Here is a 16,224-nt window from a genome sequence, read left to right on the forward strand (position 1 = left end):
TACTGCAGGTATATATAATATAATGACGGACCTGCTGGACACTGTCAGCAGACTCCTAAACTACTAGTATGAAGAAGATAGAAAAAAAAAACCCACCATAGGTAGGTATACAATTATGGACGAGCACTGACGACACAGAGGTAGCCACAGCCGTGGACTACCATACTGCGTCTGCTAGTATAGAGATGATAATGATATAAAAAATATATATATATCACTACTGCAGGTATATATAATATAATGACGGACCTGCTGGACACTGTCAGCAGACTCCTAAACTACTAGTATGAAGAAGATAGAAAAAAAAATCCCACCACAGGTAGGTATACAATTATGGACGAGCACTGACGACACAGAGGTAGCTACAGCCGTGGACTACCGTACTGCGTCAGCTAGTATAGAGATGATAATGATATAAAAAAATATATATATATATATATCACTACTGCAGGTATATATAATATAATGATGGACCTGCTGGACACTGTCAGCAGACTCCTAAACTACTAGTATGAAGAAGATAGAAAAAAAACCCCCACCACAGGTAGGTATACAATTATGGACGAGCACTGACGACACAGAGGTAGCCACAGCCGTGGACTACCGTACTGCGTCTGCTAGTATAGAGATGATAATGATATAAAAAATATATATATATCACTACTGCAGGTATATATAATATAATGACGGACCTGCTGGACACTGTCAGCAGACTCCTAAACTACTAGTATGAAGAAGATAGAAAAAAAACCCCCACCACAGGTAGGTATACAATTATGGACGAGCACTGACGACACAGAGGTAGCTACAGCCGTGGACTACCGTACTGCGTCTGCTAGTATAGAGATGATAATGATATAAAAAATATATATATATCACTACTGCAGGTATATATAATATAATGACGGACCTGCTGGACACTGTCAGCAGACTCCTAAACTACTAGTATGAAGAAGATAGAAAAAAAAAACCCACCACAGGTAGGTATACAATTATGGACGAGCACTGACGACACAGAGGTAGCTACAGCCGTGGACTACCGTACTGCGTCTGCTAGTATAGAGATGATAATGATATAAAAAATATATATATATCACTACTGCAGGTATATATACTATAATGACGGACCTGCTGGACATTGTCAGCAGACTCCTAAACTACTAGTATGAAGAAGATAGAAAAAAAAAAACCACCACAGGTAGGTATACAATTTTGGACGAGCACTGACGACACAGAGGTAGCCACAGCCGTGGACTACCGTACTGCGTCTGCTAGTATAGAGATGATAATGATATAAAATATATATATATATCACTACTGCAGGTATATATAATATAATGACGGACCTGCTGGACACTGTCAGCAGACTCCTAAACTACTAGTATGAAGAAGATAGAAAAAAAACCCCACCACAGGTAGGTATACAATTATGGATGAGCACTGACGACACAGAGGTAGCTACAGCCGTGGACTACCGTACTGCATCTGCTAGTATAGAGATGATAATGATATAAAAAATATATATATATCACTACTGCAGGTATATATAATATAATGACGGACCTGCTGGACACTGTCAGCAGACTCCTAAACTACTAGTATGAAGAAGATAGAAAAAAAAACCCCACCACAGGTAGGTATACAATTATGGACGAGCACTGACGACACAGAGGTAGCCACAGCCGTGGACTACCGTACTGCGTCTGCTAGTATAGAGATGATAATGATATAAAAAATATATATATATCACTACTGCAGGTATATATAATATAATGACGGACCTGCTGGACACTGTCAGCAGACTCCTAAACTACTAGTATGAAAAAGATAGAAAAAAAACCCCCACCACAGGTAGGTATACAATTATGGACGAGCACTGACAACACAGAGGTAGCCACAGCCGTGGACTACCGTACTGCGTCTGCTAATATAGAGATGATAAAGATGATAGAGATGAACAAAAAAAATATAACACTACTGCAGGTAAATATTTATATAATATAATGTATGACGGACCTGCTGGACACTGTCAGCAGAATGCGTTTATAGAATAAAAAAAAAAAACACCACAGGAGTGTTTAACTTTTTCAGGCAGACAATATACTGGTGGTCACTGGTCAATCACACTGGCAGCAAAAGTGTGCACTGTACTCCTGCTATAACTGCACCCCAGTCTCCCCCACAATTCAGCTGTGTGAGCAGTGAGCACTCAGCACAGTCAGATATACATAGATGATATTATCATGCAGCACCCTGAGGCTGAGCACAGATATGGTATGTGACTGTGTATCGTTTTTTTTCAGGCAGAGAACGGATTATATTAAATAATAAAGTGGTCAGTCACTAGTAACTAACTATCAGCAAAACTCTGCACTCTGAGTACTCCTAATGCTCCCCAAAATTACTAAGTAATCAACTCAAGTGTCTCTATCTATTCTAACGGAGAGGATGCCAGCCACGTCCTCTCCCTATCAATCTCAATGCACGTGTGAAAATGGCGGCGACGCGCGGCTCCTTATATAGAATCCGAGTCTCGCGATAGAATACGAGCCTCGCGAGAATCCGACAGCGGGATGATGACGTTCGGGCGCGCTCGGGTTAGCCGAGCAAGGCGGGAAGATCCGAGTCTGCCTCGGACCCGTGTAAAAAGGCTGAAGTTCGGGGGGGTTCGGATTCCGAGGAACCGAGCCCGCTCATCTCTATATAATATATAGCAGTACGGTACAGTAGGCCACTGCTCTACCTACCTCTGTGTCGTCAAGTATACTATCCATCCATACCTGTGGTGCATTTAAGTTTTGCACAGTTTGCTGACCACCAGTATATAATATATAGCAGTATGGTACAGTAGGCCACTGCTCTACCTACCTCTGTGTCGTCAAGTATACTATCCATCCATACCTGTGGTGCATTTAAGTTTTGCACAGTTTGCTGACCACCAGTATATAATATATAGCATTACTGTACAGTAGGCCACTGCTCTACCTACCTCTGTGTCGTCAAGTATACTATCCATCCATACCTGTGGTGCATTTCAGTTTTGCACAGTTTGCTGACCACCAGTATATAATAGATAGCAGTACGGTACAGTAGGCCACTGCTCTACCTACCTCTCTTTCGTCAAGTATACTATCCATCCATACCTGTGGTGCATTTCAGTTGTGCGCAGTATATATAGTAGTAGGCCATTGCTATTGATACTGGCATATAATTCCACACAATAAAAAATGGAGAACAAAAATGTGGAGGGTAAAATAGGGAAAGATCAAGATCCACTTCCACCTTGTGCTGAAGCTGCTGCCACTAGTCATGGCCGAGACGATGAAATGCCATCAACGTCGTCTGCCAAGGCCGATGCCCAATGTCATAGTAGAGAGCATGTAAAATCCAAAACACAAAAGTTCAGTAAAATGACCCAAAAATCAAAATTAGGGGGGTCATTCCGAGTTGGTCGCTCGTTATTTTTTTTCGCAACGGAGCGATTAGTCGCTAATGCGCATGCGCAATGTCCGCAGTGCGACTGCGCCAAGTAAATTTGCTATGCAGTTAGGTATTTTACTCACGGCATTACGAGGTTTTTTCTTCGTTCTGGTGATCGTAATGTGATTGACAGGAAGTGGGTGTTTCTGGGCGGAAACTGGCCATTTTATGGGTGTGTGTGAAAAAACGCTACCGTTTCTGGGAAAAACGCGGGAGTGGCTGGAGAAACGGAGGAGTGTCTGGGTGAACGCTGGGTGTGTTTGTGATGTCAAACCAGGAACGAAACTGACTGAACTGATCGCAGATGCCGAGTAAGTCTGGAGCTACTCAGAAACTGCTAAGAAGTGTCTATTCGCAATTCTGCTAATCTTTCGTTCGCAATTTTGATAAGCTAAGATTCACTCCCAGTAGGCGGCGGCTTAGCGTGTGCAAAGCTGCTAAAAGCAGCTTGCGAGTGAACAACTCGGAATGACCCCCTAAAAGCGTCTGAGGAGAAGCGTAAACTTGCCAATATGCCATTTACGACACGGAGTGGCAAAGAACGGCTGAGGCCCTGGCCTATGTTCATGACTAGTGGTTCAGCTTCACATGAGGATGGAAGCACTCATCCTCTTGCTAGAAAAATGAAAAGACTTAAGCTGGAGAAGAGGTGGCGCCTTCCACCATTTGCACGCCCCCTGCAAGTGCTGGAAGGAGCACCCGCAGTCCAGTTCCTGATAGTCAAATTGAAGATGTCACTGTTGAAGTACACCAGGATGAGGATATGGGTGTTGCTGGTGCTGAGGAGGAAATTGACAAGGAGGATTTTGATGGTGAGGTGGTTTGTTTAAGTCAGGCACCCGGGGAGACACCTGTTGTCCGTGGGACGAATATGGCCATTGACATGCCTGGTCAAATTACAAAAAAAATCCCCTCTTCGGTGTGGAATTATTTTAACACAAATGCGGACAACAGGTGTCAAGCCGTGTGTTGCCTTTGTCAAGCTGTAATAAGTAGGGGTAAGGACGTTAACCACCTCGGAACATCCTCCCTTATACGTCACCTGCAGCGCATTCATCATAAGTCATGTGACAAGTTCAAAAACTTTGGATGACAGAGGAAGCAGTCCACTGACCACTAAATCCCGTCCTCTTGTAACCAAGCTCCTGCAAACCACCCCACCAACTCCCTCAGTGTCAATTTCCTCCTTACACAGGAATGCCAATAGTCCTGCAGGCCATGTCACTGGCAAGTCTGACGAGTCCTCTCCTGCCTTGGATTCCTCCGATGCATCCTTGAGTGTAACGCCTACTGCTGCTGGCGCTGCTATTGTTGCTGCTGCGAGTCGATCGTCATCCCAGAGGGGAAGTCAGAAGACCACTTGTACTACTTCCAGTAAGCAATTGACTGTCCAACAGTCCTTTGCGAGGAAGATGAAATATCACAGCAGTCATCCTGCTGCAAAGCGGATTACTGAGGCCTTGGCAGCTGCGGTTGTGTTAAATGTGTGTCCGGTATCCACCGTTAATTCACAGGCAACTACAGACTTGATTGAGATACTGTATCCCCGGTACCAAATACCATCTAGGTTCCATTTCTCTAGGCAGGCGATACCGAAAATGTACACAGACCTCAGAAAAAGAGTCACCAGTGTCCTAAAAAATGCAGTTGTACCCAATGTCCACTTAACCACGGACATGTGGACAAGTGGAGCAGGGCAGACTCAGGACTATATGACTGTGACAGCCCACTGGGTAGATGTATTGCCTCCCGCAGCAAGAACAGCAGCGGCGGCACCAGTAGCAGCATCTTGCAAACGCCAACTCGTTCCTAGGCAGGCTACACTTTGTATCACCGCTTTCCAGAAGAGGCACACAGCTGACAACCTCTTACGGAAACTGAGGAACATCATCGCAGAATGGCTTACCCCAAATGGACTCTCCTGGGGATTTGTGACATCGGACAACGCCAGCAATATTGTGCGGGCATTACTTCTGGGCAAATTCCAGCACGTCCCATGTTTTGCACATACATTGAATTTGGTGGTGCAGAATTATTTAAAAATTGACAGGGGCGTGCAAGAGATGCTGTCGGTGGCCCGAAGAATTGCGGGCGACTTTCGGCATTCAGCCACCGCGTGCCGAAGACTGGAGCACCAGCAAACACTCCTGAACCTGCCCTGCCATCATCTGAAGCAAGAGGTGGTAACGAGGTGGAATTCAACCCTCTATATCAGGCATTCCCAACCACGGTCCTCAAGGCACACCAACAGTGCAGGTTTTAGTGATATCCAGGCTGCAGCACAGATGGTTAAATCAAAATAACTGAGGTACTAATTAAGTCACCTGTGTTCAAGCCTGGATATCACTAAAACCAGGACTGTTAGTGTGCCTTGAGGACCGTGGTTGGGAAACACTGCTCTATATGCTTCAGAGGATGGAGGAGCAGCAAAAGGCCATTCAAGCCTATACATCTGCCTACGATATAGGCAAAGGAGGGGGAATGCACCTGACTCAAGCGCAGTGGAGAATGATTTCAACGTTGTGCAAGGTTCTGCAACCCTTTGAACTTGCCACACGTGAAGTCAGTTCAGACACTGCCAGCCTGAGTCAGGTCATTCCCCTCATCAGCTTTTGCAGAAGAAGCTGGAGACATTGAAGGAGGAGCTAAAAGAGAGCGATTACACTAGGCATGTGGGGCTTGTGGATGGAGCCCTTAATTCACTTAACCAGGATTCACGGGTGGTCAATCTGTTGAAATCAGAGCACTACATTTTGGCCACCGTGCTCGATCCTAGATTTAAAACCTACGTTGTATCTCTCTTTCCGGCAGACACAAGTCTGCAGAGGTTCAAAGACCTGCTGGTGAGAAAATTGTCAAGTCAAGCGGAACGTGACCCGTCAACATCTCCTCCTTCACATTCTCCCGCAACTGGGGGTGCGAGGAAAAGGCTAAGAATTCCGAGCCCACCCGCTGGCGGTGATGCAGGGCAGTCTGGAGCGAGTGCTGACATCTGGTCCGGACTGAAGGACCTGCCAACGATTACTGACATGTCGTCTGCTGTCACTGCATATGATTCTCTCACCATTGAAAGAATGGTGGAGGATTATATGAGTGACCCGCAGGGCTGTTTCTAGCCAATTTGGCTCCCAGTGCGAGATTTAAAAATGTGCCCCCCATGACATAAAAAAATGTGCCCCCCCCCCCACACCTAGATAAAAAAAACTTGCGCGTGCACCCGGCAAGGGGGCGTGGTCTCATCTAAATGAGTGTGGCCTCGTCTGAAAAGACTACCTCACAATCCAGTTCTTGACCCTGCTCCAACAGATCACGACCACCACAGGAAAAAAAAATTCTACCATATTAAGCCCCACACAGTAATGCCCCCTGCACCATATTATGCCACACACCGCAATGCCCTTGATACATTAAATCCCCACACTACGGCAGGCAAGAGTCTCCATTTCACACATTACGGCAGGTGTCCCCATTTTACACGTTGAGAGAGAGAATACTTACAGAGGCGATTACCGCTCTTCGGCCTGCCTCACCAGTCGCTCCTCGCGCCGGCCTTTCCCTCTTCCTAACTTGGATCCCCCTCTGTACTCCGCTCGGGGGGGAGTTTCGCGGAGTGACGGGGTTGCGTCGTGACGTAACGACGCAACCGCGTCATTCCGTGAAACTCCGCCCCCCGAGCGGGTTACTCGGGGAGAAATAGGAGGGGGAAGCAGGGAGCCACAGTTAGTGCCGCGGCGGGCGCCCAGTGCGGTTGCACTGCTCGCCTGCCCCAAGAAACGGCCCTGAGTGACCGCATCCAAGTAGGCACGACAGACAGTCCGTACGTATACTGGCAGGAAAAAGAGGCAATTTGGAGGCCCTTGCAGAAACTGGCTTTATTTTACCTAAGTTGCCCACCCTCCAGTGTGTACTCCGAAAGAGTGTTTAGTGCAGCCGCTCACCTTGTCAGCAATCGGCGTACGAGGTTACTTCCAGAAAATGTGGAGAAGATGATGTTCATCAAAATGAATTATAATCAATTCCTCCGTGGAGACATTCACCAGCAATTGCCTCCAGAAAGTACACAGGGACCTGAGATGGTGGATTCCAGTGGGGACGAATTAATAATCTGTGAGGAGGGGGATGTACACAGTGAAAGGGGTGAGGAATCGGACGATGAGGACGAGGTGGACATCTTGCCTCTGTAGAGCCAGTTTGTGCAAGGAGAGATTGATTGCTTCTTTTTTGGTGGGGGCCCAAACCAACCAGTCATTTCAATCACAGTTGTGTGGCAGACCCTGTCGCTAAAATGATGGGTTTGTTAAAGTGTGCATGTCCTGTTTATACAACATAAGGGTGGGTGGGAGGGCCCAAGGACAATTCCATCTTGCACCTCTTTTTTCTTTCATTTTTCTTTGCATCATGTGCTGTTTGGGGACTATTTTTTTGAAGTGCCATCCTGCCTGACACTGCAGTGCCACTCCTAGATGGGCCAGGTGTTTGTGTCGGCCACTTGTGTCACTTAGCTTAGCCATCCAGCGACCTTGGTGCACCTCTTTTTTTCTTTGCATCATGTGCTGTTTAGGGACTATTTTTTTGAAGTGCCATCCTGCCTGACACTGCAGTGCCACTCCTAGATGGGCCAGGTGTTTGTGTCAGCCACTTGGGTCGCTTAGCTTAATCATCCAGCGACCTCGGTGCAAATTTTAGGATTAAAAATAATATTGTGAGGTGTGAGGTGTTCAGCATAGACTGAAAATGAGTGGAAATTATGGTTATTGAAGTTAATAATACTATGGGATCAAAATGACCCCCAAATTCTATGATATAAGCTGTTTTTGAGGGTTTTTTGTAAAAAACACCCGAATCCAAAACACACCCGAATCCGACAAAAAAATTTCAGGGAGGCTTTGCCAAAACGCGTCCGAATCCAAAACACGGCCGCGGAACCGAATCCAAAACCAAAACACAAAACCCGGTGCACATCACTAACTGTAACTGCAGTGTGTGATATAAAAAAATATTATATATTTTTCTCTAGCATCCATAAGGGATATTGGGAACATATTACTACGATGGGTATAGACGGGGTCCAAAGGAGCCAGTGAACTTTACATTTCTTCCACTGGTTGTGCTGGCTCCTCCCCTCTATGCCCCCTCCCACAGGCAGTTTAGAAAAAAGTGCCCTCAGGAGAGGATGCACACTGCTAGCTCCAGAGATTTTCTTCAGTTATTTTTAACACTTTTATTTTTTTTTACCTGTATGCTGTTTGGGCAACAGCATACCTGCGCCATGGGAGTTGGGGGGGTGGGGGCAGTCACCACCTCGTGAGGTGCAGAGCCACTTCCCCGCTGCAGGACCACCGTCATGAGGGGCTGTTTGTTCAGAAGGCACTGCGCCTTGTCACAGCTGCTCTACACCGCACACCCCTAACACTGCCTGAAGGTGATTGTCGGTGGTGAGTACAAACCGGGGGGGGGCCCGCTAGGGGGGTCCCTCGGTTCCTGGTGCGGCACAATCACGGGTGAGACATACGGGTCCCACCTGGGGGAGACCCGCTATAGTCCCTGCATGAGACTGGCTAGCGATGGCTGTACTAAACATTTATGTGAGGCTACAGCATGGTTAGGAGACAGGGCCAGTATAAATATATATCTGTAGCTCCGGCGCCATTACGGGGGGCGGAGCTACATCAGAGTGAGCGGGCTCAGCGGCATATTGGCGCATTCCTCTGCATAAGCAGCAGCAGCAGCAGCCTCACAGCTTCTCCAGACTGTCACACGCTGGATCACTGGTACTGGGTGTTGATTAGGGGGAGAGCCACTATTTGTGCATAGATATTATTCCTCTGAGGGAATTCATTGTATAAGCAGTTTTCACTGTTATGTAAAACGCGGACAGCCTCACTGGGGCTCTACAGCGTTGTGTGTCCTGGTGTTCTCTCTTCCTCTGTGTCTCCTCTCACATGCAATAGGGCAGACTTGCATTGTAAATCAGTCTGTGTTGTATGTGTATTGTGTGTACTCCATAATGGTAAAACACATGTTATGCAGTGTATGGAATACCAGATTCTCCCCTCTTTCATCTGGTTCCATAACATGTGAGCAGTGTAGTCAGTCCTCACAAAATGCTGAGGACAATGTGGGGGAGAGTCACGAGCCCACCTGGCTGGGGGCTATCAAAACTATGATGTCTGATATGTAATTTCAGCTCACTGCAAATGCCAACAAAACAAGTTATAAGGGATGTGCTAAAGCTCCCCCTAGAGGACGCTGCAAATCAACAGTCGTTTGTCCTACCTCAAGACAAACTGACTGTCACATTTCCTGATTCTAAAGAATTAGATGATTTATTTAAGCTAGCCTGGAAGAATCCAGATAAAAAATATCAGGTGTCAAAATGGTTTTTGCATACATTCCCCTTTGTCCCTGAGGGTACAAAGTTCTGGGAAGAATCTCTGGCTGTAGACGTCTCTGTCTCTCGCCTCTCTAAGAAGGCGGTATTCCTGGCTCTGGGCTCCTTTATGGTAAAGGACCCAGGGGATAGAAAAATTGAGGCCACACTGAAATCTATCTACATTGCTGCAGGTGTATCTCAAAGACCGGTCATTGCAGGTTCTGGATGACACATGCAATTCACTCCTGGGCTACTAAAATTCAGGAGGGTCTCTCAGGTGACATGACCCTAGTTACTATGGTGACTTTCCTAAAACACATCCAGGACACAGCAAGAGTCCTCTGTGACCCTCTAAAAGAGATTGGCAATATTAATTCTAGGACCACTGCTATGGCGGTGTCAGCCCGCAGAGCCATATGGTTGCGTCAGTGGATTGCAGAAGCTGACTCCAAACACAATGTGGAATCTCTTCCCTTTACAGGTGAATGGCTCTTCGGAAGTGAACTGGATGCATGGATCTCCAAAGCTACTGCTGGGAAATCCAAGTTTCTTCCCATGGGGGCTGCGCCGGCTAGACGCACCTTCCTGGAACCGTCTACTTAGTCCTTTCGGTCCACCAGATTTTGATCTAGGGCCAGAGGTGCATCAAATGCAGCTAGAGGCACCAGGGGTAAACCTAAGAAACCAGCCGTTGCTGGCTCTCAAGAACAGAGCACCAGTTCAGCTTCCGCAAATACCTCAGCATGACGGTGCCCACCCAACCCGGGAGGATCTCGAGGTGGGAGCCTGGTTACATCACTTCAGCCACATTGGGGAAAGTTCCTGCCAGGACGCCTGGGTAAGGGACCTTATTTCTCAGGGTTACAAGCTGGAGTTCGATGGTGCTCCTCCCCAACGATTTTTCAAATCAAGCTTACCAGCTTTGGAAAATATGTGTGTTACATTACTACAGGCCATCACAAAGTTGGTCCAGTCCCAAGTCATTGTTCCAGTACCTCAGCAACAGCAAGGACAAAGTTACTACTCCGGTCTGTTTGTTGTGCCAAAACCATACGGGTCTGTGAGGCCAATTTTGAATCTGAAGTCCTTGAATCCTTACCTAAAGGTTTTCAAATTCAAGATGGAATCTTTGAGAGCAGTGATCGCAGGCCTGGAATGTCAGGAATTCCTAGTGTCCCTGGATATCAAGGACGCTTACCTCCATATTCAAATTTGGCCTCCTCATCAGGCCTATCGGAGGTTCACCCTGCTGAATGATCTCTACCACTTCCAGGCATTACCCTTTTGCCTATCTACAGCTCCGAGTTTGTTCACGAAGATGATGGCAGAAATGATGTTCCAGCTCAGGGACCAGGGGGTCAACGTGGTCCCTTACCTGGACGATCTCCTGATAAAAGCGAGTTCCAGGGAGCTCCTACTGCTCAATATACACCTTCTGTTACACCACGGGTGGATCCTCAATCTATAGAAGTCCCACCTGGAGCCATCTCAGTGGCTCCTGTTTCTGGGAATGCTACTGGATACTGTAGCACAGAAAGTGTTCCACCCAGAGGACAAAGTGAGAACTCTCCAGGAAATGGTTCGCATGGTTCTCTGCCCGACTCGTGTTTCCATTCATCTTTGCATAAGATTGTTGGGAAAGATGGTAGCCTCATACGAGGCCATCCAGTATGGACGGATCCATGCCAGACCTTTTCAACTGGACATCCTGAACAAGTGGTCCAGTTCCAATTTTCAGATGCACCAGATGATTCAACTGTCACTCCGGGCCAGGATTTCACTCCTGTGGTGGCTGCAGTCTTCCAATCTCCAGGAAGGTCGACGCTTTGGATTCTCCTCACGACTGTTGCGCGCCTGTGTAGATGGGGGGCTGTCACCCAAGGGGTGCAGTTCCAGGGCAGGTGGTCTGCCCAAGAGGCCCTTCTTCCGATCAACATCCTGGAACTTTGGGCTAGATACAATGCCCTGATTCAGGCCTCCCGATCAAGCATCCGGGATCCAGCAATTCAGGTACAGTCGGACAACACCACGGCTGTGGCATACATCAATCGACAAGGAGGGACAAAAAGCACGGCCTGCATGCGAGAAGTATCAAGAATACTCCTCTGGGTGGAAAGAAATGTACCAGCACTGTCCACAATCTTCATTCCGGGAGTGGACAATTGGGAAGCAGACTTCCTGAGTCGCCACAATCTCCACCCAGGGGAGTGGGGCCTACATCCTCAAGTGTTTCAACAGATCATCGACCGGTGGGGTTGCCCCCAGATCAACATGATGGCTTCTCGCCTCAACAAGAAACTTCGCTCCTACTGCTCGCGAACCAGAGACCCTCAGTGGATGCACTGATGTCGCCTTGGCCTTACCAGCTGATCTACATATTTCCTCCGATTCCGTTGATCCCAAAGGTGCCCAAGAGTATCTGGCATCAAGGAGTACATGCAATTCTGCTTGCCCCAGATTGGCCCTGGAGAGCGTGGTACGCAGATCTTCGGGACATGTCCGTCGAAGACCCTTGGCCTCTACCACTTAGAAGAGATCTTCTTCAACAAGGACCGTTCGTCTACCCGGACTTACGGCGGCTTCATTTGGCTGCATGGAAGTTGAGCTGAACATCCTAGCTCACAATGGACTTTCCAAAAAGGTCATTGCCAGTATAGTGCAAGCCAGAAAATCTGTGACTTCATAACACTATCATCATATCTGTCGGAGATACGTCTCCTGGTGCGAGGAACGCACATATCCATCTGCCGATATTCACTTGGAAAGATTTCCTCGTTTCCTGCAGGCTGGAGTGGATCAAGGCTTACATCTGGGATCCATTAAGGTTCAAATTTCAGCTCTTTCAATCTTCTTCCAAAAGAAGTTGGCTATACTGCCGGAAGTTCAGACCTTCTTGCAAGGGGTGCTTCACATCCAACCTCCGTTTGTGCCACTACGGCCCCTTGGGATTTGGATGTGGTATTACAATTTCTTCAGTCCTCCTGGTTTGAACCTCTGATGACAGTAGAAGACAAGTACCTCACGTGGAAAACGGTGATGTTACTGGTCCTGGCTTCTGATAGTCATGTCTCGGAATTGGGGGCCGTATCGTATAAAAATCCGTATTTGATCTTTTACGAGGACAGAGCGGAGCTCCGGACTAGACAGCAGTTCCTGCTGAAGGTTGTTTCTGCGTTTCATCTGAATCAACCTATTGTGGTTCTGTCCTGTTCTGACACTGCTCCTCCTCCGGAGGCATTGGATTCTGTGCATGCCTTGAAGATCTATGTCAAGCGTACAGCTCGGATCAGAAAGACTGATTCCTTGTTCGTGCTCTATGATGCGCAGAAGAAGGGTTGCCCTACTTCAAAGCAGTCCTCAGCTCGTTGGATTTAACTTACTTTCCAACAGGCCTATGTGTCGGCAGCCTTACCTGTTCCTAAGTCTCTAAAGGCCCACTCTACTAGATTGGTGGGCTCTTCCTGGGCAGCTGCCATGGAGTCTCAACCTTGCAACTATGTTGAGCCGCTACCTGGTCGGGGAAGAACACCTTTGTGAAGTTCTACAAGTTTGATACCCTGGCCAAAGAGGATACCCAGTTTGGGCAGACGGTGCTGAAGATGTCTCCGCACATTCCCACCCGTTCTGGAAGCTTTGGGACATCCCCATCGTACTAATGTGTCCCCAATATCCCTTATGGATTCTAGAGAAAATAGGATTATAAATACCTACCAGTAAATCCTTTTCTCATAGTCCATAAGGGATATTGGGTGCCCGCCTCTGTTCGGTGACTTTCTGCAGGTTGTCTGCTAGGTGTTACCTGTTCAGCCGTTGCTGTTTATGTTGACAGATGTTGCTGACCTAGTTATGTTATGGTGTGCTGGTGTATAAATCTCACCACACTTCTCATTGTTATGTTCCTTCTCTCAAGTATGTAATTTCTCCTTCGGGCACTGTTTACCTATAAACAATTTACATGGCCCTATGTGGGCACTGCTATTATGTAGTGTTAGGACTGTTGATATCGGAGAAGCCGTGAAGTGGCTCAGCAGCTAAACATGCGTTTGCAAACATGTGTGACTAATTCTCTGAATTTCTATTACCAGATAGTTTCAGGTATGGTTACAGGTAATTTTTAGTGTGCTGGGGGGAAATTTAGGGGTGGGGATTTGCCCCCCCCCCCCCGTCTGTTGTGTATATATATATATATATATATATATATATATATATATCAAGCAGCAGGATGCGGCACTCAGAGGCTTTGTAAATCATGCAAAATAAAGCAGCAACGCTTTAATATACCATCAAATCAACGTTTCGGGATTTTCCCCCTTCATCAGGATCCTGATGAAGGGGGAAAACCCCGAAACGTTGATGTGATGGTATATTAAAGCATTGCTGCTTTATTTTGCACGATTTACAAAGCCTCTGAGTGCCGCTTCTTGCTGCTTGATATATGTGTGGGGGCACTGACCCCTATAAGAAGGTACCGGAGCCGTTACCACAGTTCATCTTGGGACATGGATATATATATATATATATATATATATATTGATTTAAATTAATATTTTGTGCTGTATCCTCCCAGTATACATCCAGGTGTGCTCCATCCATTTCAGGGTGCTGTGTCCATAGTTCATGTTCATATTATGTTATAACTTATTGTCCAATTTTCATAATTCTTCTTATAACAACATTGTGATTCATTCAAATTAATATTATTAATAATAATTATAAACTATCTAAATTTAAATTCAATTAATATAACTAAAATAGAAACTAAAACACCCCAAATGCTGTTATTTTAGCTGTTTTTATGATTTAAAAATCCAGATCCAAAACCAAAACCAGCAAGGGCAGTTTAGGCAAACCCAATACAGATCCAAAACACGAAGGTGATACAGATCCAAAACCAAAACCCAAAACCAAAAAAAAAGGCCCGGTGCACACCCCTACTTTAAAGGGACAGAACCGTATATTTTCTTAACAAAGCCATAGATTGCCTTCAAAAACCTTTGCTCCCTTTTCACAGTTATTGTTCTGGTTCACTAAGAACAAACCCATATCCAATTAGAGCATTAGAAGATTCACAGGGCTAGACCCAACTTGCCATCACATGCTCACACGGCTAGTCAATGCTGCCAATCAGAGCGTTTTATCGTGTTCAGGATGCTACAGATGAAACAACCTGAAGCCAGTCAGATCATTGGAACCTTAATAAGGATAGAGTACATACTTGTCCAGTTCCCATCCAATCCAACATCTGACCTACTAGCTGGTAGCCATGCGTGGTAGCCAAATTGGTATCCGGATCATGGCGGGCGCCATGTTTCCGGAGACCTGCGCATGTGCAGTAGACACATAGCGCCGTATATAGGAGGGGGCCCACCCGGAGGTGCACACGGGCCCCCTCCTCTGTAGAAACGCCCCTGCCTCTGCTTTTATCCAATCCTGGTCTTCTGGTCTTGTCAAAAGATTTTTAAACCTGCCGACAAATCAGAAGACCCAATCGCCAATCACAAGTGTGTACACTCCTGTTCAAAAATAGAAAATAAGGAAAGATCATGTACTGTAGTTGAGACTACTACAATTCCTGGCGCTGTAGAGTTAAAAAAAATCTCCTGTGACTCATTTGTCCAATTCTTCTCCCAATTCAAAAGTGTGAATGGCAGCTGATCTGCCAAAGATTGGAAAGCATGTATATGGTGGCACAATACTTTCAGCAGACCTGCAGCAAAATTGATCAGGTGTGTATGTATAGATTGGATGTTGCATCTGCGACCTAGGTCTCCAGTAGGACTGTGTCTACAATTTGGTCAGGAGGATTTTTGAAATCGATAAAGTCACGAAAAATACACGATAAGTGACAGAAAAAAATGTAGAAACTTATCACATTTTTTATACATCAGCCCTATAGCCATTGTTACAACGTTTACAACCGTTAACATACATCCAACTGAAAATGACTCACATATCCTACTTGTTAACATACATCTACATTAAACAAAACTAATATATCCAACTTGTTTCAGATAGAACTGATGGAGATTTGTTCCATGACTTTACTATACTGTCAGTAAAATCATATTGTCATATTATTCTCCCACACAGTTCTGCTGATCTTCCTGCATCTGTCTGTGAAAAGAGGAAGATTACCCAACAGCTTGTTAAAATATGACTGGAAATGTTACTATTTTCTACCTTTCTTCCAGGAGTAATAATATTGCTGTGAATCAATGGAGAAAAGCTGTATTCTGACAATTTCTTGCTTTATCATAAAGAGGAAACTAAAGGATTTCATCCCAATTCATTATAGTTCAAGGAAATTTTCTCCATTCTTTGGCAGAAACAAAAACTTATCTCTGTGAGAACGGCTGTGGGAGCCAGGCTAG

This window comes from Pseudophryne corroboree, chromosome 9 (genome assembly GCF_028390025.1).
Source record: "Pseudophryne corroboree isolate aPseCor3 chromosome 9, aPseCor3.hap2, whole genome shotgun sequence".
Lineage (NCBI taxonomy): Eukaryota > Metazoa > Chordata > Amphibia > Anura > Myobatrachidae > Pseudophryne > Pseudophryne corroboree.